The sequence below is a fragment of the Triturus cristatus genome, chromosome 5_1, assembly GCF_964204655.1.
Source record: "Triturus cristatus chromosome 5_1, aTriCri1.1, whole genome shotgun sequence".
NCBI lineage: Eukaryota > Metazoa > Chordata > Amphibia > Caudata > Salamandridae > Triturus > Triturus cristatus.
Genome location: NC_140587.1, coordinates 158,005,254 through 158,031,946, shown reverse-complemented (window position 1 = coordinate 158,031,946; position 26,693 = coordinate 158,005,254). Strand labels below are relative to the sequence as shown.

At 44.9% G+C, this 26,693-nt stretch overlaps 1 protein-coding gene across 1 annotated transcript in view; it reads left to right on the top strand.

Annotated features, from left to right (window-relative positions):
• The window catches only part of ZC3H3 (zinc finger CCCH-type containing 3), a 1,788,705-nt gene that overhangs the window by 1,328,088 nt on the left and 433,924 nt on the right, over positions 1 to 26,693 (top strand). The window lies entirely within an intron of this gene.

Sequence of the window (26,693 nt, the reverse complement as noted above, 5' to 3'; positions counted from 1 at the left end):
ACGCCTCTCATACACTCACAAAGAAAAATACAATATTGTCAACAATCGCTTCAAGCAAATCATCAACAGAATCCGACTTTACGTTGACGCCCCTGACACCACGCAATAGCTCCTCGTAGTTTGTCCCGTGAATTCGCCTTACCACTTTCTCCTTTTACGACCTCTCAGTGCTCCTCACCTCATTGTGGGTCACTACCAAAAGTGGAGGATATTCCCAGTAAAGCTTTTAAAATGTTACTCAATATACCAAGTTCAGCGCTTGCCCAAGGCGTTTCCCCAATTCCTTCGAACTGTACAATGATTACTTCTGTGGAAGCCCAACCAGAACCAAGAAAATCTCAGAAGTTACTGCGGAGTCAACTCAAAATCCTTTGTAAAGTGCGAACTACTCACCCCTAGGTGCTGGGGGCCGCCGAGGAGATTAATTGAGCTATTGCCCAGAGTCTCAAAAAAGGAGGAACAGGGGCTGTTTATAATAGGTCCAGCATACATAGCCCAGGTACAAATGAATAGATATGAAAGTATGCAGTTCCTAGAAAGAGCTAATAGTGAGTAGAGAGATGTGCGTGTCCCCGAAGTCAGGAGGAGAGTTCTCCTTAAGGAAAAAGACCCTCACACATCCGGCAAACTAGCTGTCATATGTCGTCAGCATGTGGCCCAGATGTCAAGTGTCATCATAGGGTCTGCTCCGAATCGGGGCGGTGCTGCAATCCCCGATCGGCGACCTCAGTGGCGCCTTTTAGTGGAGATCTTTATTCCATAGTTGCCGGTGGGTGAATGCAGGTGAGGGCCCTAAAGTGAAGAAGTGTGTGGTGAAAGGAGTGTATTAAAAATAAGTAGTGGGAAACCTAAATAACAACGTTTATTAAATGACCGGGGTCCCACTCTTATAGTAAAAACAATAAAGTGCGTAATATTCCAGTTAAAATGACTGTTTTACGCTATGGTCATGTGTGGTCAACATGTTTCTTGCATTAGTTAAATAACCGCAATTCTTCAGGACCAGGTGATTCACACACTTATTGGTAGTGGTAGTGACTACTATGGCACTTACCACACGTACAGCACCCTAATAAGTGGTGACTAGTGGAGGTGAGGTACAACGCCCTTGAATACAGGGCTACGATATCCAACGAGCTGGCGCAGGATGCAGACACCGGATAGTACAGTGTCAGAAGTCCGAAGAACGGGACGCCTTCCCACCTACCCTTGGTCCCCCGAGTCGGCGTGGATCAAGGGTAGGTGGGAAGGCGTCCCGTTCTTCGGACTTCTGACACTGTACTATCCGGTGTCTGCATCCTGCGCCAGCTCGTTGGATATCGTAGCCCTGTATTCGAGGGTGTTGTACCTCACCTCCACTAGTCACCACTTATTAGGGTGCTGTACGTGTGGTAAGTGCCATAGTAGTCACTACCACTACCAATAAGTGTGTGAATCACCTGGACCTGAAGAATTGCGGTTATTTAACTAATGCAAGAAACATGTTGACCACACATGACCATAGCGTAAAACAGTCATTTTAACTGGAATATTACGCACTTTATTGTTTTTACTATAAGAGTGGGACCCCGTCATTTAATAAACGTTGTTATTTAGGTTTCCCACTACTTATTTTTAATACACTCCTTTCACCACACACTTCTTCACTTTAGGGCCCTCACCTGCATTCACCCACCCGCAACTATGGAATAAAGATCTCCACTAAAAGGCGCCACTGAGGTCGCCGATCGGGGATTGCAGCGCCGCCCCGATTCGGAGCAGACCCTATGATGACACTTGACATCTGGGCCACATGCTGACGACATATGACAGCTAGTTTGCCGGATGTGTGAGGGTCTTTTTCCTTAAGGAGAACTCTCCTCCTGACTTCGGGGACACGCACATCTCTCTACTCACTATTAGCTCTTTCTAGGAACTGCATACTTTCATATCTATTCTATTGCCCAGAGTCACATGGTGCTGAGCTGAGCTGCCGCCGGCTCCTGGGATCGAACCATGAGCCCTGTGCTCTGGAGTCAGCCGCTCTGGCCGCTGCTCCACACCTCTCCTCCCAACTACCTACCATTTCTGGGCAAAGTTACTTGCAAGACAGTCAAACTCAGATTCATGGAAAGAATTCCAACATTTCTATCCTCCAAGACTACCAATCTGGTTTTAGGCCACAATGCATGTTGAACCGAGATGTAATAATCCCACTGCTCAAGGATGTGCTCCAAAGGACTGTATTACTGAATATCAAGCGTAGAAATATTGTGAGATACAAATATCTTGAAGAAATTATTGAGGACCAAAATATTGAAAATTAAGTGTATATTGAGAAAGTATAGCTTTACTATTCGTGACTCAACATCTACGCACCTTGAAGATATGTATATATGTGTGTCTAGTCAATGTACATATATGTGGAGTTATGTACGGCAAATATATACTTACCTTTCGATTTTTCAGTTTTGATATTTTGTCCTGGATATTTCTATGCTCACGATATTCTGTCTTCGATATTCAGGCCGCACACCCTACAAATTAGGCACCGACTGCTCAGGGTCTCCTTCTTCTGCTCAGCCTCTTAGCATATCATCTCCTCAAGCATGGGTTTCAAAACCATGAGGGATATTACCTGTTCATCCACATGAGGTGCTCCAAACTCAAGTCTATCTTCGTAACCTGCGTCACTTCCCCTGCATCGCCCCAGGCCCCTCACTCCCTCCCCCGAGGATTCATCCTGTCACTGCTGATCTTCAGTTCCTCCATGAGACCACTTGAGGTTCTCTTGGCTCACATGAAGATCAAGATGCATCAATCTGTAGTTGGTGACCACCTCTACTTGAGGGCTTCATCTGGAAACACTGAATATTTGCCTTGACACAATTCAAGCTTTGAAGTCCTTGCTTAAACCTCTGAAGATGGTATACGTGTTCCTCAGCAATAACAACGTGCAAGAACGTGTGCATGACTGACTTTCAACAATGATTTTGAGCGCTTCATGCTAGAACTAGTTTATAGAAACAACTCCCTGTAATTCTCCATGAATAAACTGTGAAGTAGTCGAAAAAACATGTCACCGGTTGTTCCTGTTCTGTAATTTGCAGATTAAACCCCCGGATTAGACTTCAGTGTGTTAAGGCACTTGTCCTACCAGTATAAACAGAGGCAGCGCTCAGCTTGCCCACATCATGGAGTCCCACCTGACTCTCTGAAGTGCATTGTTCATGCTACAGCCCATCTGATCGAAAGGATGCCAATGTTTAAATACATCACCCAACACTTGGAGAGCTCCATATGCTTCCACTATCCACCCGCATCACTTTTAATGTCTGCTACATCAGCTTCAGGATGTAACCCACTTGGCTATTAAAATCTAGGTCTACAAAGGGCTTCATAACACACGCAGCCGCATCATCACCAAAGATGGACATAAGAAGGTGCGAGGAGCAGGCAAGGGAACTGACCTTCTCCTCCTATGTACCCAAGGTCCTGCAACTCCATCCCCATTCTGATCCAGAACATTTGTTTCTGACACACAAGAAGAGTTCCGCCCACTTGTAACTCCATCTTCTCTTTAGTAAGTTCCTTCCCTTTTTAACATCCTATAGCCACCTACTATTTCTTCTTCCTGTCTCCTTCCCACTCTCTGTATTGTGCACTACTACTCAGAGTTGTATGTTACATTGAGTGATAAAATATCTTCCTGCCATCATAGTGTGTCCTGACTATCGACTACTGCGGTCTCCTTGATGGTATTGATAGTACTTTGATGATGTGTGTATATGTCAAAGGTAAAGAATAGTAAATCAATACTTGCCTATATGTTTTTACCCTCACAATATTGTGGATGTTGATTGCATTTATATAGCGCCTACTACCCCTGATGAGGTGTTGAAGCACTTTGATGGCAAGTAGTATGCCTGAATTGGGCCCCCGTTAGTGTAGTCATTTTTGGTTAGTAGGTTTATTATTCTGTACTCCAGGTGATTACCAGTATCTAAAGAAAACGTGCAATGGGTCGAGGTGTGGGCAGTTCACACAAGTACATACAGAGGCGGATCAGAAAGCATGCGGCTTCTTGTAGAGATTCAATACGTGCATGCAGTGTGAGTCAGCCCGTGGCTACAGGAAGTACAGAGAAGCCCGGTGGCGAGTGACAAGGAAGCAAGCCATGAGGGCGATCTGAGATTGCCTCATCCTGGCCTTTTTACCAGACTGGAATGGAGGGGGCAGACTTTGTGGGCCACACGTGCCTCGGTCATGGGGGACAGGGGTGAGAGTTACGGGGACCCCTCGGCCACCCCACTTGTTGGACAGATCCAGGGGCGGGCAGCAGCTCCGCTTGGGAAAAAAATAAACTCCGAGCCTTTTCTTCCCCCCACTGTAATGGGATGTGTACAATTATTTTAAAATATTCCAATTTAGATGAAAATATAAAAGAGATATTTAGAATATTTCTTCTATTAGTGGAAGTGCTTACGCCGTCCTTTTCGGGGTGTCAGGGAGGCATTCTGCGCCGGATGATGGATAGCAGCCTGTAATTATATATGGGAGAAAGTGCTGAGCGCGCCATATTTAACTGGGGAGGAGAAACGGCAGCCTGGGCCTTGGAGGGTTAATTTTATTCTCTAAATAATAGTGGAAGTGCTGAGCCCGTTACTTTCGCTTGAAGCCGAAGTCCTCAAACGGGCCCCCGAGACTTTGTAATATTCCAGTGATTCGAGGCAAAATGTTAACCTGGCGCCATAAAGCGACGGCTTGTTAAGGATGCGCACTCCCGCTCCTCGTGAATAATTGAGGGCGCGAGTAAATCTCGTCCTTGTTATCCGACCTGTGCCAGGGGGGCCGCCCTGGAGTTTGTCGGCGGCTTAGCTTGCACAATTTAAAAGTTTGAAAGGTGTCCGTGTAAGAGAGAGGCCGGCACCACGCAGTGCTTGGAGACACCTAGGAAGGCACTGGACTGGCCTGTGTGTTGCTTTGGCAGACTTGTGAAGTGTTTTGTGAGTTCAAACCCGGCTCTTTAAAACCCTCGCGCAATGGCCGCGTTGTAGTGTTCTTTGCGAGTCTAAAAGGTGTTGCGACTTTCAAAGTACTCTGAGACCCCTTGCAGATTACTAGGTGGGCGGGAAGGGAGGCTTCCCCTAACAATTAGTAATGGAGCGGATCAAAGGTGTGTGACCCCGGTCCAGCCGCAAACCACTGATGTGATGCCGACTTCTTCAGGGGCAAGGGGTATGTATGTACCCCACTTTCAGGGTCTGCTCACACTGTGTGAATGTGCGTGGGATGCGTCGGAAGGAGACTGACTGCATGCTCCCTCAGAGGGGATGCTGTATTAAAGCAGAGTTCGGTGTGTGCAAATACACTGATGGAGGCTACGGGTCTTCGCAGACCTGTGTTCGTACTCATTCACTCGAAAACATGTCCTGCTTCATGTATGTTGAGGCGGGAGTTTGTATGACTCCCTGCCACTGGTGGTTTTACACTGCCACGGATCGCGTGACGTCACAGCGCAAAGCCCATGCGGGACCCTAGTCGGTCGGTGTTCAAACAGCACTGACTGCTTGGCGCCCTGGCCAGGTGGGAGGCCCAGGGGTCAGGCAGATGTGATGAGATGAGCGCCAAGAGGCCTGGTCAGGCAGTGTGTGCTATACAAGTGGCGTCAGTCAGACGCGGAACGAATGATATCTCCGGGATGTGGCAGGAGTGGGCAGGTGTATGGCGCACGCTGCACTGATGTTATGGGATGTGTGTGACTTCTAAAGCATGCCCCGAGCACAGCAGCAAGGAGCTGTTCTCAAACGCTGGGGTTCACCGTGAAGGTTTAGATACAAACGTGGCACAGGCACAACATTCCGAGTAGATGCTGTGTAAATGCAGTCATTTACCTCCAGCCTTTTCACTGCTACTAGTACCCACCTACCGTATCTCCGTCAGTCACTATGGAATTACTGCTAATGTCAGGATTTGTGACTGGCAGAAATATGTGGCAACTGTCATACCTCATTTGTCTATCGCAACAGTATACTTCTAAATAAGACTCTCTGCGTCAGCGGAATTACCTGGTACTGTCTCTGACCCAGGGCATTGTGTTCCCTAGCCAGAAGCCAACGTTTCTAATATTGTTTGTAGTGCCATCCACTGCCAATCTAGCCACCTTCAGTGAGGCCATTCTCATGAGTTTCCTCTGGGCCGCTTCATCCTTCATTTCTGGAAAGGAAGCAAATAACGGACTCCTTCTCTGTATCCTGCTTCATAACATAACTACTTAGTTTTTTTAATAGGACAAATCTTTTTATTGGCATTTTGAATATAACATCAGTATTGTAACATAGCTCTGTCATATGTCTTGCAACAGTCCTAATCACCATCCCCAATCCTCCCCAGCTCCCTGTATTCTCCCTCCCCAGCATTGAATATTCTCCTATTGGCATCAGGATATGGCCTCACAGCACCAGGCTGATCGAATTCACTACAGAGGTGGCCTCTATAGGTATTCCAGTCTTTCCAAATGTCCCTGCTTCTGGGTATACATACCCCTTCCTTCATAGGTACCTTTTCTGCCAGCATACACCAGTCCATGTCTCGTTTCCAGACCTCCAGCTCTGGGGCCTGTTCGGGTCCCAATGCCTTCGCGATGTGACTCTTCACCACTGCCAGGCCCAGCGTCGTATGCCTACTCCGGTTTGTTCCTAGATTTGAGCTGTCATTTTGGATTTTATTTGGGATTGGGCCAGTCTGGTTAAGGAATTAATTATCTTGACATGGTGGGTTTCCTGCACACCTTCAGTGTGTATTGCATTTCTTGGCCTTCCAGGGAGTTGCAGGTGATACTAAAGTTAGCCTTACTTACTTTATTGAAGACCTTACTAAATGCTACAGTCATCCTGGCGATTGTCGGTACACTGCCAGTTGGAGGATATCGTCCAAGGGTCTTAGGGTGCTTTAAACTGGTGAGTCCATCCCCCTTGGCAGCCTCGGTGTATTCATTAACATTTTCCTTTTGGTTTCCAACTCAGAGACTTCGGTGAATCCTTAAAATCTTTGACACCGCTTTTTATGGGATTCTTAACATATCATTGAATTACAAGAAGATGGTTGTGCCCTCGCCTCACAAGGTACTGAGACAAAATAGAGACGAAACTTACACACATTTTGGGCTGGCAAGTACCCCATGACCCCCTACCTCTGCTCCTGGGCATTACAGATGGTCTAGACGGGTCCCGTGCAGACAAACTATTCCTGGGCACTGCCATAGTTGTGGCCAAATGCGATATCGCCATGGCCTGGGTGCGGCCTGACCCCCCCCCCCCCCTCCCCCCCTCCTCCCCACGATCGCTCAATGGCGCGCAAGGGTGGAGTGGTGCGCCGCTCAGGGAAAACCCCTGTTTGAGGCCAGAAGCTGTCCAGCCAAGTGCCAGCGGGTGTGGGGCAAATGGGCCGACCAGATGGGTTAAAGGGGCTGAGAGGAGGGGTGCCGCCCCTTACCACACTGCCCACCCCTTGTTCGCCACACCAAATGCCATCTGATGTGCTCGCCATGTGACCTCATGTCTTATGCTATGTGTTGTCAAACAAGTGAACTCGTGCTCTTTGCTGTCAGTGTAATGTTGTATTTGTTTTACAAAATTAATAAAATTGACTGTCAAAAAAAAAATTACAAGAAGCTTTTGGACACATCGCATACAGATCTGGCAGTTCAACTGCATTTTGTTTGACATTAAACGTGCCAACACCACAGCTGTCACCATCTTATGTCAAGCATGTGGAGATTTATAAATTGGTGTGATCGAATGTGAAATGAGTTGCAACAATCAATGAGGCATTTGTATATCGCGATGTGATATTTATAAGAATATTGTTGCCCAGTAGGTGCAACCAACATTTTGGGTTTATATTCCTCATTTTCTCTCATTTGTCATATTTCTGGTCAGTCTTTCTTCCTTTAGGTTTTTTATTTTCTTAATTTCTTTTTGTCCTATATTTTCTTTATTTGTTCTTCCTTTTCTTTTTCTATTAAGTTAGAATATTATAAATTCTATTCAAAGTAAACATACACAATTAGTTGGGTATACCCACCTGTAGCTGCTCCTAACCCCAATCCGACCCAACAAACCCAAAGCTGATTCCTCTACTTAGCCCACCTCCTCACCTCAGTCCTAGAGCAAAGGCTTCTTGTTGTGCAAGTAACCTAGTGGGGTTGTAGTGCCTTGTATATAATATCTTACGTGCTGTGTCCTTCCCCTGGACATGTCTGACAAACTTCTTCTTTCTTTGTTGTACCTCATCTCATTTTTGTATCTAGGATGATCTGCAGCTCCTCTTCTCATTGTGTTTGGAAAAATAACATTCTGTATTGCGATTTGAGTAAATGGTAGAGTTTAGAAACTAGCATCTCATTCACTTTGTCAGCCTCCAATGCGTAGAGTTGGCCTTTTAGAGAGGTGAGTCTCTCCACAGCATTCTGGAGGGCGTAATGTTGACGATACACCTCCTCCAGTTCACGCCTCAGCTTTTCTAGCAATGCCTCTCATTGCCTTCAGGTGGCCTGCTTCTTTAAAAAAGGTGTCTCGCAGGACCATCTTCAGCGCAATCCTCACTACTGTCTTTCCCACCTCCTCATTGCGAGTGTGCATAGAATATTCTGTAATCTACGATTTAATATTCCCATCCACTACGGAATCTTTGAGTTAGGGATTATTCCACTTCCAAGTCCCTGAATCCATCTAGCCCCCCCGCCCCCGGTGAGCCATTGAAATGTTCCTGTTACTGGTTCATGATCAGAGAATGTCTAAAGGCCAAGCATTTGTCAACCAGCAGTATGTCTGTTCTGGAATATGTTTGGTGAACTACTGAGTAGAAAGAGTAATCAGTTCAGAGGGGGTGACGATAGCAGCAAGCATGGACTAGCCCTATGTCCTTTAGAGAGAGATTATCTTCTGGAGATATAGGTTGGAATTTGGAGGGATTTGTCCTTTTGCAGTCTTAGTTCCCGATAAAGATATCTCTCCACAATTAGCAGACCCGAGGAAAAATCAGTTTTCTCCTGGAGTGCTTGTTTCAGGTAGACCTCCTGCCCCTGGTTTGGGTCATATGGTGATGCTATAGGGCAGTGCTTTCCAAACTTTGTAGAACCATGACCCAAACATTAGAGCGACAAACTTTTGCGGCCCACCTAGCTTTAATGAACAGGAGGCAAAGGACATTTTTTTAAATGCAATAAGAGCGTCACTTTTAGAGTGTGGTGCTGGCTTGTGGCATCCATGCACTAAAACCACAAGGCTTCTGAAAAATCTTGGTGTTGATACCAGTGATTTTGGCAAACTTGAAAATCCCTCCTGCAGTAGAGTTTGGGGTAAGGCTTAATACTAATATTGGTGGTAAAACGAGGCCTAGTGGTGCATTTTGATATATTTTCACTGAAAAAGCAGAGATGAAGGTAATGTTCTAGTTAGATGAAATGTTCGATAACAACGTTACACTTTAAACTCTAACAACCACAGACATTCACTAGTTATAGTTATCTCAAGTAACTATAACTCGTGTCATAAGGTAACTATAACTTGCGCCCCCGCCATGCACAGTTTTCTCATCAATAATTTGATTGCATATGTTGCAGTGATATTATCGATAACATCATGAGTGGGTCTGGAGCTGAGTAATTGAAATCCACTGTGCCGAAATATAAATAGAAAGGTAGGGTCTGTGTGGCCCCCTCCCCGCACCTTATTAGGCCTGAGAAAACCCATCCCAGGGGCCGAGTAATTCGTAAAGGGAGGGGGTGTGTTGCTCTCGTCTCTGAGCATAATTGGGCTCTAGGGATCCCATTCCCTGGTTCTGAAATATAAATAAAATGGAAGGAGGGCGGTATGGCCCCCTCCTACCCGAGCCTATTTGGCCCCAGGGACCCCATTCCACAGGACCCAAATCAGTTATTAGTGGGCTCCCTGGTGCCCACCTGAGGCACCCACGAAGCATAGCGTTGGGGGCTGCGGGGGAGGCCCAGCCGGCTCCCCACATGGTGCAGGAGCCGGCATTGCTCCCGCCCAGAGGGAGCAGTTGCATTTTATACCTCTCCTTACGGGCGGGAGCAATATGTTGTTCTGTTTCCCTGCTCACATCAGTGCGGGCAAGGAAACAGATCATAAGTCTGCTGCCAGCTGGCAGAAGCATTTTTAAAGCTCCTGTCCGCTGCTAGCAGAGTTTGTGTTTGCTTCCATTTAGCGGGACAATTTAAAATGCTCCTCCAGATAGAAGCCAAAACATTTCCTTGCCCGTGCCTGTGCGGGCAGCGAAACCACTTTGTCCCGGGGGTGCGCTCCCCAGAATACAGCATGTGAGCCGGCCCCAGGCTCAGGGGGTGGGGGCGGCCGCATGGCCCCACCCTTTTTTGTTGAAATGGATGGCCCTGGGGGATAGGGTCCTTAGGCCCTTTTTTAACGTTCGGGTAGGAGGGGCATACACTGGGCTATGGGGAATGGGGTTCTCAGTCCAAATATGGCTCGGGAAGGGGGCTGTGCGGTCCCCCTTCACAACTATTAAAACTGGGTGCCAGGGGATAGGGTCCCCTGGGCTTAAAATGGCTGAAGGACTAGGGACGTGCCCCCCGCTCCCCTTTATTAAAATTGCGACCCTGGGGGATGGGTTCCCTGGTGCCCTGTTAGGCTCTGGGAGGAGGGGCTATGCACCCCCCTCCCAAATAAAAAAAACATGTGTTGTCTCCCTGGGCCCTGGCTCACCCCAGGGGGTTTAATTTATTTATTTATTTTTACAATTTATAGAGCGCGAACAAATGCCCGTAGGCGTCTCGGCGCTAGAAACAGTGCGTAAAGTTCCCACAGAGGCTAAATCGGCAGCTGTTATTGACCAAACAGCCAGGTCTTTATTTTTCTGCAAAATTGCATCAGGGACGAGCTTTCGCTGATGGCTACTGGCAAAGAATTCCACAGTCTGGGAGCGGCCACCAGGAAGCGCCTATCGCCCCAAGTGACTGTTTTGGTTCGCGGTACCAACAGAAGATTGAGGTTGTTAGATCGAAGCGATCTTGTGGATGAGTGGAGCCTAAGATGGGATTTCAGGAAATGCGGGCCGTGATTATGCAGTGCTTTGTATACTATACAAAGGGTTTTGAATTTAATCCTATTCCGGATCTTGAGCCAGTGAAGATCTTTTATGGCCTCCGAGATTGGCATGAACTTCGGGGTTCCAGACAGGAGACGGGCTGCAGCATTCTGGATTTAATAAAACAAGCGTGGATGCTCTGCAAATTAGCAGCACTGTTTTTTGTTTTTTAAATCTATGTTTTTGCCCCCGGGGGGGGATCCTTCTGGAACCCCACCAACAGGCTATATCTTTTTTTTTTTTTTGCGTTTTTGTTAAGACTTGAAACTGAGTCCCTGTCCTAAGTTGTCTGCCACCACTTCCTGGTTGAGGTAGTAGCAGCCAGTCAGATCCCAGGATGAGATCTGTCGGCTCTGCAGATCCTTAGAGGCGTGATGTATACAATTTTTTTAAACCAGATTTTTCCAAAACTACTGAAGGTTTACACCAACAAAGAGCACTCTTTCTGGGCCAAGATCTAGCTTTCTGCCAAGTTTGGTGAAAATCTGTTCAACGGTTTGGGCTGTAGTTGTGTCTAAAGTTTCTATCGAAAAAAGAATGGGGAAAATGAGATTTGGGTCCGCTGCTTTTTCTCGGCCCACACTTGACAAATCATTGGGAAACTTTCCTAGCTCATACTAGTCAAAAAGTAGCACTTTTTTGGAAAGTTTTGTGGTAATTCGGCAAACGGCGCCAAAGTTATTAGCAACATAAAAAAGGCATTTCCTATAGAAACACGGTCCTAACGATAACTACTCTGTGGCTACCCATATGTATATGTTTTCTATAGAATCAAGATCACTTTATAAGAGTTAGATTAATTTTACTTTAAGCATGAGAGATTAAGTGATTTGCCCTAAATCAAAGGATGTTGCCAACGCCGGTGCTTGAACCTTATTCCCCACATCCAAAGACAGCAGCTCTGGCTTTTTGACCATATCCATATTTCTCAATTTGTGTGAAATTTATCCACAAGTGGTGTGATTGTGTGCGATCATATATACGGACTACATTCTCTTTTGAAATGGCTTTGTGAAGTAAACAAATATCAGCAGCAAACAGTGGAAGGTTCATCGGGCGTTGTGTTTGGGAATACTTGCAATGGTTTGTTTTAAAATTGGAATTAGGGGCATGATCCAGCACCTTTGTGGTGGTGCACAAACAGGGCTAATGATTTTAAATATTACTTACATAAAGACCAGAGCGTTCGCAACCCACCAAAAATTGGCTTGCAACAGTTTTGGAAACTCGACTAAGGAGCGAGACCTCTGTAATGCAGAGATTCCTCCCCATTCCCATGATACTTCTCTCATCAAAATTGGTGCCCATGGACTAAGATATGCCCGAGCACTTATGCAAGTGAAAGTTAAATAGCCATACATCCTTGCAACATTCATAGTCATCGTTGTTACAAAAAAAAAAAAAGACTCAGGCTGCTGGGGAAGATCTCCTGCAGCCTGACATGAAAAAGAGAATTCCTCTAGTGCTAGCACTAGAGGAATTTCCTGCCCTTGGTTCTTTGACGTGACCTCCACATCAACAGTGCCTGCCTTCTGCAGCCTGACATGAAAAAGAGAATTCCTCTAGTGCTAGCACTAGAGGAATTTCCTGCCCTTGGTTCTTTGACGTGACCTCCACATCAACAGCGCCTGCCTTGGAGCACTTTTGACATGGAGGTTGCTTCAATAATGTTGAAGCGGGTAACTGCAGTCATATTGCTCAAAGGTTAGAGTGGCGGCCATAAGTATAGCCATGCTGTAGGAAAACTGGGATGGGAATGCTGTAGTAATCATAGCCAGGATAACTCAAAATGAAGGACAGTAGCTATGGCTACAGTCCGGGGTAGTGAAATTATGATCCGAAAGTGACTACACGAACCACTGCCTTGATATTCCAAAGGTAGCATGGCTGCCATGAGCATAGTCACACTATAGGAAGACTATGACTGGATTGCTGCAGTTACCAGAGCCAGGATATCTCCGAAGATAGCATGGCTGCCATGAGTATAGTCTAGCCGTAGAGATACTGTGGTAGCCACAGTCAGGATATCTCAAAAGGTAGCATAGCTGCCATGAGTATAGTCATGCTGTAGGGAAATTATGATGGTAATACTGTGGTAACCATAGCCAGGAAATCTCAAACTGTAGCATGACAGCTATAAGCATAGCCATACTTTAGGAAAACTATAATGGGAATGCTATGTTAATCATAGCCAGGATATCTCAAAAGAAAGCAGGCGTCCCTGAGTGTAGCCAAGCCACAGAAAAACTGTGATAGGAATGCTGCGATAACCATAGCCAGGATATCTAAAAAGATAGCAGGCGTCCCTGAGTGTAGCCAAGCCACAGAAAAACTGTGATAGGAATGCTGCGATAACCATAGCCAGGATATCTCAAAAGATAGCAGGCGTCCCTGAGTGTAGCCAAGCCACAGAAAAACTGTGATAGGAATGCTGCGATAACCATAGCCAGGATATCTCAAAAGATAGCAGGCGGCCCTGAGTGTAGCCAAGCCACAGAAAAACTGTGATAGGAATGTTGAGATAACCATAGCCAGGATATCTCAAAAGATAGCAGGCGTCCAGGAGGGGAAGCCAAGCCACAGAAAAACTGTGATAGAAATGCTGCGATAACCATAGCCAGGATATCTCAAAAGATAGCATGGCGTCCCTGAGTGTAGCCAAGCCATTGAAAAACTGTGATAGAAATGCTGTGATAACCATAGCCAGGATATCTCAAAAGATAGCAGGTGTCCCTGATTGTAGCCAAGCCACAGAAAAACTGTGATAGGAATGCTGCGATAACCATAGCCAGGATATCTCACAAGATGGCAGGCGTCCCTGCGTGTAGCCAAGCCACAGAAAAACTGTGATAGGAATGCTGCGATAGCCATAGCCAGGATATCTCACAAGATGGCAGGCGTCCCTGCGTGTAGCCAAGCCACAGAAAAACTGTGATAGGAATGTTGCGATAACCATAGCCAGGATATCTCAAAAACAAGGACTACAGATACGAATATATGTATGGGGTGGTGAAATTATGATCAGAAAGTGTTCGGACAATAGCCACATGGTGACGTGATACACAACGAATGGCATGAGCGTTGCAATAACAACAGTTGTAATATCACAACCACTAGAGGCCCACATCAACAGCTTATTGACACCAAAGAACTTTGTTAACCTTGGTTACAGTGCTGGAAACACTAGCACTGAAGCCATATATATGGTGGTGCTGCACTGAGTCTTTGTATGAAAGTCTGCGTAACTCTAGTCGAGCAAGCACATTAGTGCAGAACCAGTACTGTTGGTTTGCTTTCACTATAACAGTACATTTATGGATGGTTATGTAGTAGTAAGGTTGTGATAGAAATGCTGCTGTAGTCATATTTTAATATTGGGTTACACTATCACAAGCATGCTATTACAGCAGTGCAGTTTTAATAGCAAAGTGATAAAATCATTAGAGGAAACGAGGATTTTGTAAGGAATATTTGTTGTGTTGGTATTCTTGAATACTATACAGCTCAGAAAGGAACAACTGTATGTGAAATACATTACCATTGTGTAAATGTTTTATTATGTTTATGTAAAACGGATTAAAAAAAATTACAATTGAAAATGCATTACAAATGTACCCTTCACAAAAAGTTGCTGGTTTAAAATAATGTGTAGGGGGTCCCATAATTGTAAACAAGCGTAGTATTGTGTTCTGAATAGTGTAATTTCCGTTTTGATTTCCTTCTCCTTTTTGAAGTACTTTTGCAGATTTCTGTATAAATATTAAAGTAACGTTTTGGAGAATTGCACAGTGCCATTTTATGTGCTGTGCTGAGTGCCGGGAAATATTGTTCACCATTAGACCTTGGCAAGGAAGAAAAGAGAGTAACATAAGTGAACAATTGTAGTGAAGATACAAAGCCGCTTTGGTAGGTAACTACATTTATTACTCAGCTCTGCACATAGAGGAAACTGCTCCCTCCCTGTAACAACTTAACTTCAATTACCCTCTATGAAACCCCTCATTACATGCATAGAATTCCACCCTGCCTCACAAACCATGATGACATCAGGCCATTCTGCTGCACGCAAGCAGAAACACCACGCATCTTCCCCTTCATACATATATACATGACAAAAAAAAACCAAAGGAGTACTTAATATAAAGAACAAAACAATTGACATATCCTACAGAACTCAATACAACATTATAATACAAAATCAAATTATTTCTCCTATATACAATAACATTACTTTTTAAAATAAAATCTTTAAATTTAGATGGAGTTCAAATGGTCCTCCCGGGCCTGCCAGTTCTTCCTGAACCTAGATTTCCTTCCTCCCCCCCAAACATCCTTTGATTCCTCTTCATTATCAGAAGTCCTCTTCTCCTCTGGCAAACACACAACCCCATCATTATGACCACTCCCAGGACATTCCAAGTCAACCTCCTCCCACAACCATACACCCTCACACAGCGCATTTGAGTCCAACAGGTCCTTTCCATTCTCAATTTAACACTTATCCAAGTGGCTTACATACCACGCACGGCCATCATTCAGTCTTGCAGAATTTGTAAGACATTCCATAACTTACAAAGCTTTAGAAAAAAATGCTTTCACCTTTAGGCACTTTCCCAACTTTCTTAACCTTAACCCAATCCCCGTCCTTCAATCCAAACTCCTTAGCTACATGTTTTGAATCAAAATATTTCTAGTAAATCACTTGAGCCTTCAAAAATGTTTTTCCCGACAAACTCTGCAGACTACTCCACTTTTCTCACCGTGTCCATCAATCTGTCCTTTGTTAACGGTTCTCTACATTAGGTAAACCTTCGCTCAAAAATACACTGTAAACAAATGTTAGCACAGAATCTGCATCAGTTCATCGCACAATGTCCAACTTCACCCATTTACTGAAGTAATCAACCAAAACAATCCATATTTAGTCTCCCACTTCATAGTCTAGATTGGGCCCATAAAGTCCACAGCAACTATTTCCGTAGGAATTAAGGAAGGTCTCAAAGTACGTAAACATGTATCCGAATTGGCACACTGTGCATAATTCCTGACTTCTCTTTCAATAATTAATCCATTCCAGGCCACCAATACGTTTTTTTAATCCTCCTCTTCTACGCACAATCCCAAAATGCTCTCATGACTGATCCACTATTTTCTTCTTTAAAACTTGAAGACGTATTATCTTCTCATCCCTCATAATAAAGTCAGTATTCACACACAACTTATTTCTTACTTCCTAAAATCCCTTTATAGACTGTACACAATTCTTCATTTCCTTCCATCGATCTTTTATAAACTGTACAGAAACAAATGGCGGCTATGCTAGGGACAATTGCACATCCAATATCAACACTGTTATTTGGGATATTAAATCAAATATAGGATCTTTTGATATAGTATAGACGGTGCTACCATTGTACTATAGACACCCTACCACCAAGGGTGTGTGATTGTCAAGGACAAAGTCCTTTGCACAATTTATGTAACATGGTGAGTACCAGATCACACAAGCAGGAGGAGCTGACAAGTCTCGTGCCACATGTTTAGAAAAACATACATGAAATAAAAGCAACTTCATATAAAAGGATCAAGAACTGGATGGACTTTATACTTGGATTACCTATTCCATTTATCGTCCTCTTTTGTGTGCTCTGCTACTCGCCACGTTACGTAAATCTTTTATAAACTTCTTCACATTCTGCAAATCAACATCATGTTCATATGCTTCCACCCACTCCTTCCAATCAACTAGTTTTAATCCATCTAAATCCACAAAAGCTTTCTGAAATTCATCCCATTCATTCCATGGACGCTCCTTCACAGATGCTGGTAACCTACTTGAGTACAGCTACCCTATTTTGTATACTAGGTGCATATTTTACCTGATAATTAAAATCTTGCAATGTCATAGATAAATGAACAATGCTAGTTTAATCCTTTGAAAATTCATCTGTAGTAAGCAACTTCACCAATGGTTTATGATCAGTTCTTACTTTAAACTCTGTTTCCCATACAAAGACTTAAAAATGTTCCAGATCCCACATGCAGGCTAATGTCTCTCTGTTAATAACCAAGTAATATTCCTCAGATGGGGTAAGGCAATGAGAAGCAAACCCAATCACAAACTCTCTATGTTATGCATCCATTTGCGTTAGCACTGCACCTAAACCTTTCTTGCTTGCATCCAGTTATCACACTGTTTGCCTTGGGGTCAAACCTTTCATGGGACTCCCACTGCAAATGTCACCCTTTATCTTTTTTCGAGTGTTTCCATACACTCCATGCACCGCACAAACTTTTTTCTTCCTTTAAGTAACTGTCTCAACACATCTATGTTTCTGCAAAGTTTCTTACAAACTTTGAATAGTACTCCGCTAGCCCCAAGGATGAGAATAACTCATCCTTGTTCCTTGGAGCTGGAGCCCTCTCAACTGCCACCAACAACTCTTTCTTAGGTGAAATTCCATCCGGACCAAAAACATGCTACAAATAGGTCACCCTTATCTCTTGAGGCGGAAGCCGAGAGCTCGACCCCTTAACTTTTAAAAAAAATTTGAGTGTCACGATTTTGTGTTTTTAACTCACCTGACATCCTCTCCAGGCATAATTTCAGGGCTTTAGCACGCTCCTGACCAGCCCGCGCAGCGGATCTTAGCGCTGCCGCGGGAGCATACCATACAATCACCTTGCCGCCATTACCGGCGAAACATCAGGCTACGCCCCTTTCCTGAGGCCACGCCCCCCGCTGAGACTACTTAAAGGACGCTGATTGCGAGCGCCCTTCAGAAACGCTTATCTCTTGAGGCGGAAGCCGAGAGCTCGACCCCTTAACTCTTTAAAAATTTGAGTGTCACGATTTTGTGTTTTTAACTCACCTTACATCCTCTCCTGGCATAATTTCAGGGCTTTAGCACGCTCCTGACCAGCCCGCGCAGCGGATCTTAGCGCTGCCGCTGGAGCATACCATACAATCACCTTGCCGCCATTACCGGCGAAACATCAGGCCACGCCCCTTTCCTGAGGCCACGCCCCCCGCCGAGACTACATAAAGGATGCTGATTGCGAGCGCCCTTCAGAAACGCTTATCTCTTGAGGCGGAAGCCGAGAGCTCGACCCCTTAACTTTTTAAAAAAATTTGAGTGTCACGATTTTGTGTTTTTAACTCACCTGACATCCTCTCCTGGCATAATTTCAGGGCTTTAGCACGCTCCTGACCAGCCCGCGCAGCAGATCTTAGCGCCGCCGCGGGAGCATACCATACAATCACCTTGCCGCCATTACCGGCGACACATCAGGCCACGCCCCTTTCCTGAGGCCACGCCCCCCGCCGAGACTACATAAAGGACGCTGATTGCGAGCGCCCTTCAGAAACGCTTATCTCTTGAGGCGGAAGCCGAGAGCTCGACCCCTTAACTTTAAAAAAAAATTTGAGTGTCACGATTTTGTGTTTTTAACTCACCTGACATCCTCTCCTGGCATAATTTCAGGGCTTTAGCACGCTCCTGACCAGCCCGCGCAGCGGATCTTAGCGCCGCCGCGGGAGCATACCATACAATCACCTTGCCGCCATTACCGGCGACACATCAGGCCACGCCCCTTTCCTGAGGCCACGCCCCCCGCCGATACTACTTAAAGGACGCTGATTGCGAGCGCCCTTCAGAAACGCTTATCTCTTGAGGCGGAAGCCGAGAGCTGGACCCCTTAACTTTTAAAAAATTTGAGTGTCACGATTTTGTGTTTTTAACTCACCTGACATCCTCTCCTGGCATAATTTCAGGGCTTTAGCGCGCTCCTGACCAGCCCGCGCAGCGGATCTTAGCGCTGCCGCGGGAGCATACCATACAATCACCTTGCCGCCATTACCGGCGAAACATCAGGCCACGCCCCTTTCCTGAGGCCACGCCCCCCACCGAGACTACTTAAAGGACGCTGATTGCGAGCGCCCTTCAGAAAAGCTCATCTCTTGAGGCGGAAGCCGAGAGCTCGACCCCTTAACTTTTAAAAAATTTGAGTGTCACGATTTTGTGTTTTTAACTCACCTGACATCCTCTCCTGGCATAATTTCAGGGCTTTAGCGTGCTCCTGACCAGCCCGCGCAGCGGATCTTAGCGCTGCCGCGGGAGCATACCATACAATCACCTTGCCGCCATTACCGGCGAAACATCAAGCCATGCCCCTTTCCTGAGGCCACGCCCCCCGCCGAGACTACTTAAAGGACGCTGATTGCGAGCACCCTTCAGAAACGCTTATCTCTTGAGGCGGAAGCCGAGAGCTCGACCCCTTAACTTTTTAAAAATGTGAGTGTCACGATTTTGTGTTTTTAACTCACCTGACATCCTCTCCTGGCATAATTTCAGGGCTTTAGCACGCTCCTGACCAGCCCGCGCAGCGGATCTTAGCGCTGCCGCGGGAGCATACCATACAATCACCTTGCCGCCATTACCGGCGAAACATCAGGCCACGCCCCTTTCCAGAGGCCACGCCCCCCCACCACCGTCTTCCATCCCTTTAAATCATGGGCATTTTCCGGACGCGCAGCGGACGAGCGCAGCGGGCGCGCCGTCTGCGCGCCGAAGGCGCGCGTAAGGCAAGCCCGTCTGCGCCCGTCCGCGCCCGTCCGCGCCCGAACGGGGCTCGGGGCTGGACCCCCTCGCTCATCTGTACCCTTGGACATGACTGGAACGGAAACTCACAGGCATAGGACACACTATACTAGACAAAAACTTCTATCTCTATGCCCAAAACTTAAAAATAGCTGCTACCACACCTTGCAGGCTGACTCTTTACCTTTCTTCTGTGAGACCTGTAAGTACACTCCTCAATTCTTGAAGAAAGGAAAAAGGGAGACAGCTAAATTAAAAATGTTGCTACTTTACTGCAGATCCATGAAGAAGCATAAAACAGAGATTTATGATCTAGTAACGGAAAGAAGTCCTGATGTACTTTTTTTAACCGAGACGTGGCTAGACGTTGCTTCATCGCCTGAAGCTCTCGAAGCCACTCCTCAAGGTTATTGCCTACTCAGATTAGATAGACAGAAACAGAGAGGTGGGGGGTTAGCTCTTATCTATAAAACTGAGTTAGAGTGCACCTTACTGAAGGCTACGCTACCTAATAGCGAGAGCGGCTTTTTCACAATAAAAGCAGGATCCAAAAGCATCATAAACGGACTACTTATATACCGCCCGCCTGGAGGGGCTGCACAGTTCGGCAAACAACTCACAGAACTGATAACCCAGCCAGCACTTCGGTACAAAAAATTTCTCATCCTAGGTGACCTCAACCTTCACTTTGATAATACGGATTGTGGGGAGGCTCAGGCTGTGGCAGAAGCACTGAAATCTCTAGAGCTTAACCTTCAATCCAGATCCCCTTCGCATCAATTAGGGCATCTTTTGGACCCCATATTTGCTAACTGGGAGGGTGTCAACGTCTCCGCCCCGATCAGAATAATTTGGTCCGATCACTTCATCATTCCATTTGAAATAGAAGGTATTCCTTCTGATACCAGAACTAACAATCCCTTACCCCAGAAACGTAGAGACTGGAAAAAGTTCAAGCAGGAGACATTCAAGCTTGCCCTACTTGAGACATCCCCGCCCCCTAGCAACACCTTGCAGGAGGCGTGGGACAATTATGAAAGTTGGGTGTCCAATGCACTAGATACAGTAGCACCCTGGACACTCAAACCTCCAGCAAGATTGACCAAAACTGCCCCCTGGTTCTCTCAAGAACTCAAAGGAGCTTAAGCAAAATGCAAACATTTGGAAAGACAATGGAGGAAAAGCTACAATTTAGAAAGTAAGTCACACGATAGAACAGAACTAAAAAAATATCACAAACTTGTAAGAGCAGCGAAAGGTGACTATTTTAAGGGCAGAATAGAATCTGCCGATAACCCCACCAGAGAACTCTTTGCCATTTATAAAGAGTTAACGGTCCGACCAGACTCGAAGCGCAAGACACCTACTCCAGCGAGCTATGCGACTCCATAGCCGATCATTTTGTCGGCAAGGTAGACAAAATATATGCCACGTTCACAGACGGAGCTGATTCCTCCAGTAAACATATGGTAGTCAAAGATAACTCCACTGTTAAACCCCGTCTGACATGCTTTAAAGTACCTGAGAGACAGGAACTGCTGAACATTGCTAAAAGCATACAGTCTGGCTCCCCTTGTGACGTGTGCCCCTCCAACCGCTGTAAGGGAGTCCTGGAGAGTATGATCGATCAGATCACTCATATCGTTACTCTCTCTTTCCAAGAATGCCATGTGCTTGATGCATGGAAAACAGTCCAGGTTATCCCTTTGAAAAAAAAACCTAACGTCCACATCTCCCAATTTCAAAATCTTCGTCCCGTCTCCCTTCTTCCCTTCTGTGCAAAAATAGTGGAAAAAGTGGTCACCGGGCAACTCATGAAATACCTGGAGAAGGAATCCCTCCTCCACCCTACTCAATCGGGATTTAGAGCCGGCTACACGACAGAGTCAGCCGTCCTCTATTCCACTGAGTGCCTCAGACAGATGGCGGACGAAGGACAGACAGCAGCGTTGGTTTTATTAGACCTCAGTGCAGCATTTGACACCGTGCTGCACACAACGCTGCTGTCTCGCCTCTCTGACATGGGAGTGGAGGGATCTGCCCATGCCTGGTTAAAATCTTTCCTGGTTAACAGAAGTTTCCAGATGCACTGTCCCCCTTACAAATCTTCCACCCGGAAGCTGAGCCATGGGGTTCCACAGGGCTCCAGCTTAAGCCCTACCCTGTTCAACCTTTATATGGAACCCCTGGCTCATATAGCTGAAGCTTTCGGGGTGGATATTGTCACTTATGCCGACGACACCCAACTGATGATCAAGCTGTCGCTCGACCATACGGAAGATGCCAGTAACTTTTCCAAATGCTTGTCATCAGTGGCATTATGGATGAATAACAACTGTTTACGCCTGAATGGCGAAAAAACTGAACTTTTGGTTGTTGGTAAATCCCCCTCTGCCTGGTCGCACATGTGGTGGCCGGCGGAACTGGGCAATTTTCCTTCTCCCGTGGACTCTGACAGAAATCTTGGAGTAATGCTCGACTCGGATCTCTCTTTCAGGTCTCAGGTCAATAAAGTCACGGGCAGGTGCTTCAGCACACTAAAAACCCTCCGTAAAATCCTTGACCTTCTCCCCATCAACGCCAGAAAGACACTTGTCCATGCCCTAGTCACACCCCATCTTGACTACGGCAATGTCCTACTCCTAGGTCTAAGTAAAAAAGGCCTACACCAACTGCAGTGCGTGCAAAACGCTGCTGCCCGCCTGGTACTCAACCTGCCTCGTAGAGGATCTGGGAAGAATGCTCTAGCGAAGCTTCACTGGCTTCCGGTCAAGGAACGCATTAAATGTAAAGCCTTATGCTTTACGCATCGCATCGCCCAGGGCAAAGGCCCAGGATATCTGCAAAAACTCCTCACAATTCACTGCCCCACCAAAAACCTGAGGTCGGCCGGAGCTATGCTGTTTAAACTCCCCCGTACCCGCAGAGCCAAGATGGGTGGCCGTTCTTTCAGATACCTGGCCCCTAAACACTGGAATGAACTACCACTCGATCTTTGAATAGAACCTTCAGAAACTAGATTCCGGGCCAAACTTAAAACTCATCTGTTTCCAGTCATCTAATTCTCTCTCCTCCCTCTGACCCGTGTTTCGTTCTCCCCTACTTCTGTCCCTTGAGATATAGCAGTATTCTAGCGCGGGGATACACTATTTTTAGTGCAGCCAGGCGCTTTAGAAATGGCCTTATTATTTTATTATTATTTTTTGTTCCATCGCCAATTTACACTTCAAGCATTCTTTAGTCAAACCTTTTGACTTCAAAACTGTCAGCACACCCCAAAGCCTCTCATCCTTTTATTTTCTATGTTTTCCCATTATCAAGATATCATCTTGAAAATAAAGAACCCCAGCAATGCCTCTCAGAATTTCCACAATTAGCCTTTGGAAAACTGACACCGCTGAGGCAAGTCTAAAGGGCATTCCCACAAACTGAAAACATCCAAAAGGAGTAATAAATGTTGTGATTTTCCGGCTTGTTCTGTGTCAAGGAACCTGATGATAATCCGACGAAAGGTCAACTGTTCATTCTTCTTATCTTAGAAAGAAGTTTGTTAGTTTTTAGTAAAGGATACTTATCCACTTGACTCCTTTTGTTCACACCTCTAAAATCAACACAAAGTCTTATATCCTCACTGGACCTTTTGGCCACTACCACAGGAGACATCCACTCTGAGGATTCTACGCGTTCAATAACTCCAGCACTCTCCAATTTTAATAACTCTCTCTCTCCATTTCCTCCCTGACCACAAATGGCACATTCCTGACTTTGTAAATAACAGGATCCGCATTCTCTTTCAACACAATTTTATGTTTGAACCCTTTCTACATTCCAATTATTCTGGAAACAAATTCACACGTTGCTTTTCCAACATCATCGTATTTCTCCAAAAACAATACTTGTTCTTTACTATTCAAGTTCAAAATAATGCCTAAATTACGTTGATCTATCCATCCCAACACACATGGCCCAGACTCTGCAACTTGCAATTTTTCTTTGTGTGTCTCCCTTTAAATTTGAAAGACACATCTCTAAAGCCCACTATCGGTATGGGCTCCCCTGTAAACCTTTCAGGATGAATATCAGAAACTTTCAGCTCACTTCCAATTGTATTCTCAAATTTCTCTTCCCACATGTCTTTATTGATCATTGTATAGGGTGACCCTGAATTCGCCAACAAATTGACCCAAATACCGGCCACAACAATTTCACAAATAGGTTTATTCCTAGAATTAGCAGAAATATCCCTAACTGTATCACTCATCATCAAACAACATTCATCAGAACCAGCAGTTTGTTTTCTGTAGTAGTTTCCCTTTGTACATCAGACACACTGAACTATCAAACCTTTGTCCTTTCTGCAAGCTCTAGCAAAATATACTATCACACCACATGCCGAACACTTCTGATCTTTTGTCCTACATTTTTTACTGTTTGCCAAATGCTCATGGCTTCCACATCTAAAGCAAATCATACTATTTTGTTTTACCTCTCTATTTACAGGTTACACTTTGAACTCAGAGGATCTTAAATGTTTGCCTTCAGAACACTTCTTTGAAAATGTCTCATTATTTTTTTATCATTTACAGCACATATCTCACCACTCTCTTTAGACCCCTAAAAATGCCTTTTTGACATATCTGTTTGACACTTCTGATTTCCTCACAACAGCCAACATTTCCTTCAAAGTTGCCTCTCGACTTGTCCACAATCTCTCCTGAACTTTCTTATCATTAATATACATAATGATTTGGTCACCAATTAATTAATTCCTCTCCCAGTATTCCAAATCTACATGGTATTGCCAGCTTCTTCAATGCCAATGCATAGTAGTCAATAGTCTCTCTCTGTTCCTGTTTCCGATTATAGCATTTGTACTTGTCAGTCACAATATAAATTGTTGGCGAATAATAAGTCTCCAAGGCATCTAGAGCATTTGCATATGCAGTAAAAAATCTTTCTTCTTGTTAGGTGACAAAGCCTTGTTGTCAATAGTTGACATATAATTACAAAAATGCTCCCTCCACTCCTGCCACTTCATTTGTGGCTCTCCAGGTACAGGTAAAAACGGAATAGGAGATGTGAGAGTGCAGCACAATTACTTTCCCTTAAGCTGTACAATACAATACAAGGAATAGTAGTCTTCTATTCCCATAATCAAAGACACCTAGTATGCAGCAACTAAAGAAAACAATTCCCCTTTGTTTGCAGAATAAGTGCCTCAAAGGTTCCCCCTTCTGGAACAATGTATGGCACGCAGCTGCACCTTACCGAAAAGCACTCAGTCCAATTAATTGTCAATGTTGTGACCTCACAATACTCACTGCAACAGCGAGTGCGTTGAAGTTTCCTCTTCCAAAAACAGTACACAGCTCGCAGCAGCACCTTACCAAAAGTGCTGTTTTCTTAGTCCGATCAGCTGTCCATACCGTGATAGGCCCAAATCTCGCTGCAATGGCTCTTGTCTCCATGCATGTAACAGCTCCTCTCTCCGTGTATGCTGGTGCAACGGCCCCTGTCTCAGGGTATTTACCTCTCTTCTCTAAAATGTCCACATGTCAGTTAAGCGTGACCTCATGGACATCGCATATAATGTTACCGTACCCCTCGACGTCCGTGAAACACATCATTGATATTACAAAAATGGCAACTAACTTGCATTCGAACGTCCAACCGCCACCTCATCATAGATGCTTCATTGCGCAGTCTGCTGTTTCATGCTATATACTTAGGTTGTCTGGTTTTAGGTTTAAACCTATAATAACTGATAAAACCCCACCGTAAGGAAAATAGCCATCACAGGTGTAAACACATAAACACTGGAAAAACACCGTCACAACCACAAATTAAGTGCCATTCAAAGAAAAGAGAAGATGAGTGAAAGATTCATTTTTATTTCTTCCTGAAGGGGCCAATACAGTGTAACTTTGTTATACAAGGAAGCAGCGAGAAAGACTGGGCTAACATTATTCTGCTTGAGTTTTGCTGTTTAGGAATGTCACTAAAATATTGTTTCTTCTTCCATTTTTTTCTTTTTAGTTTTGTGGTCTTTAGTCTAAAGATGCAGTGTTTAGTAGCATGCTTTAGGTCTTATTTAGTTATTTTATAAACTGTAGAGAATCATGAAATATCAAAATCATATTTAATATTTTTGCAGACAGAGAATGGGTGAAATCCTTTGAAACATCAGCCCCCTTTTCTAGCGAGTCATTGTTGATTGTAGATAAACTGCCAAACACTCCAGGTTTTAAACATTCAATGCAAGCAGTAGTGACAGGTATATGTGAAAAGAATGTTGTCACCAAGCATCTGAGATAGTGGTGAAAACATGACACTAGACGTTTGGTAAACAAGGAACGCAGTGTCACTTGGAATGCTGCTGCAAAAAAAGTTCCTACCAAGTTAAAAAAAGATTGGAGTGATATTGTTTGTATTTGCAGTAATTCAGCTACGTATATGGAAAAGTTGTATGATGGCCTGTCAAAATCGATACCTGAGCTGAAGTGCTTCCCTGTAAGAGATCCATGTCACTTTCTAGATGGTATGCTGAAAGCGTCTTTACAATTTTCATTGTTAATGAAGAATGCCATTGACTTTGTAGTCCAATCTGGAGCACTGTTTCGGTATGCCCAGGAACTGAAATGCAAATATTTCTCATTTTGTTCTTTGTGTGGCATCAAAGGAAGAGTCATCCTAACTGTCATTTAGCCTGTAGTTCTCAGTCCTAGAGGCTGTGAATGCTATATTATCCATGTGGCGACCGTTTACAGAATTTTTGCTCAGTAATGATGCCAAAGGCAAGAAATGTGGTGATCTTTGGTCACATATTGATAGTGAAGTGAAAAAAGTACAGTCTAATGCATGCTTAGGTTTTTACAGGAATACATCACTGATGTTGTGGATATAATCAAAATATTAGAGTCTGACAACTCCCTTTTTTACCAAGTGTTCAGCGTAATTGGTGTAGATCTGAAACATCTCCTTGTGACT